Source organism: Aulonocara stuartgranti (genome assembly GCF_965226115.1).
Source record: "Aulonocara stuartgranti genome assembly, chromosome: 17".
In the NCBI taxonomy this organism is placed as follows: Eukaryota; Metazoa; Chordata; class Actinopteri; order Cichliformes; family Cichlidae; genus Aulonocara; species Aulonocara stuartgranti.
Genome location: NC_138953.1, coordinates 39,952,431 through 39,954,418, shown reverse-complemented (window position 1 = coordinate 39,954,418; position 1,988 = coordinate 39,952,431). Strand labels below are relative to the sequence as shown.

The window sequence follows — 1,988 nt, the reverse complement described above, 5'->3', positions numbered from 1 at the left end:
ACTGTATAAAACAAAAAGTACACACAATATTCGAAGCACATAGTGCACACTGTGGGAATTTACGACTGTGCGTGAATCCCCCCCTGATATTGGTATGATCCAAGCTCAGGCACTAAGCGACTGAGCGAGGGGGCGGGGCAGCTGCTGCCCGTCAGTGCGCTGTTGGAGAGACGGAGCCAGCCATACTAAGGAGAGCTTAAGTTTGACCAGGTACCAAAGCAAATCATTCGTACCGTACAAATAATGTAAATATGACGGTGCATCACGAAAGATTGATATCAAACTGATCACTTGACCAATATTACGTTACTTGCTCTTCAAGTGAATCAACAAATGGCGAAATGAAAAGCCGAACAAATGCTATTTTTTTTTTAGAGATTCTTAGCTTACGTGTGTTTATTTCATATTTTCAGTTCTTACCCTCCCCGACTAAATCGGTTTCAGTTATGTACTGAAATATAAGAATGGACATTAGAGGGTTCTTTCAAAGAAAAACTCAGGTAAATGTTATTTTATATATTATGCTTTGTATGTTGTTCAGTATATTTGTATGCAAAACAAGAGGAATTTCAGTACACAGCAGGATATTCACATTTGTAACCAGATATTTACACTTTAGGGAGAAAACATAAAACATTTTTACTGCACAACATCAATTTAGAGTAAACTTTTGTTTTAGATAAATATTGAAATATCTCTTGAATTAGTTAAATGTCACAATAAAGAGAGACAGAGCTTTCTGTTTTTTATCACTTTCATCAAATTTAGGAGTACATGTACACTAAGTTTATTGTTAATTAATAAGAAAACTCCAGACGATTCCATTCTGAGCTGAAGAAGCTTCTGATAGGTTAGTAGAGTCCATGTGAGTAAACAGGTGGCACAGCTGTGGATGCATATAAGGCAAAACACAGAGCCTGTTTCTGTGACATGGGAAAATCAAGAGATGTCAACCAAAACACCAGGAAAAGAACTGTGGAGCTCCATAAGTGTGGCTCAATTTTGAATACAATTTGGTGCCATTTGCAATTAAGAAATACAGACGATTTCTCTCTTTACTCTTAAAGTTAACAAATATGTTTTTTATATTTATCAATCTAAAAAAAATAAACATTTAGTCTGATTTGATGTTACAATTAAAAAGTGTTTGTGTTTTTATCTGAAGAGTTTGTAAATATCTGTATATTTGATGATTGTCAGCACAAAGAGGGAGAGAGGAACAGAGAGGGAGATGGAGAATGAGGACAGAACAGAGATGAACAAGAGCAGGTGAGACACACATGTTAGTCAAATGGTTGTTTACCAAACGTATCACCGTATCATAGGTACTCATGTATCTCATACCTAGTGTTTCTTTTTAGGTTTGTTATTTTTCAAATTCTATATTTATTAAGTTATGAAGGCTTGTTTGCACAACAAGGCTAAATAATTATATAAACCTTTCTCAATCTAAATATTGTACTTTGGTAAAATTAAAAAATAAATGTAGTGCAGGTCTATGATGATTTTTAGTGCTACTATCATCTAGTTCTGATTCTGGTTCTGTCTTGGTTAAGTCCCAAGTAGTCCTGATTTTGAACTGTTGTAGTCCTGTTTTAATTCTGGATCAGTTCTTGGTCTGGTTGAATTGGGGTTTAGTCCTCGTGTCTTGATACAGCCCTGATTTTGTTCTGCCTTGCTGCTTAATTAAAAAACTAGTTTAAGGTGTCCTGCACATGTGATATATATTTTTCCCTATATGAAGTCATTCTTTTTTTGAACGAAACTCAAAACAGAGCCAATTAATCTTTCAGTCATTTCTACCCCCCCCCCCCAAGGGAAAAAAAAAATCCCACATGCATACTACCCTTTTGGGCTAAGCCCCGGGTGTTTCAAATGTCTGGCTCCGCCTCTGCTTCACAGATATAATTAGACTTATACAGCATGTTAATCTTTTTTCATTCAGCTTCATAGAGGGTAAAAATGATTTGGAAAATGCTTGATCACAT

General features: G+C 35.7%; 1 long non-coding RNA gene across 1 annotated transcript; it reads left to right on the top strand.

Annotated features, from left to right (window-relative positions):
- Positions 1–1,726, top strand: LOC309692959. Its single transcript, XR_014272536.1, has 3 exons — positions 1–210; positions 414–500; positions 1,201–1,726. It is a non-coding gene; the product is annotated as an uncharacterized lncRNA (long non-coding RNA).
- The last annotated feature ends 262 nt before the right edge of the window (positions 1,727–1,988 follow it).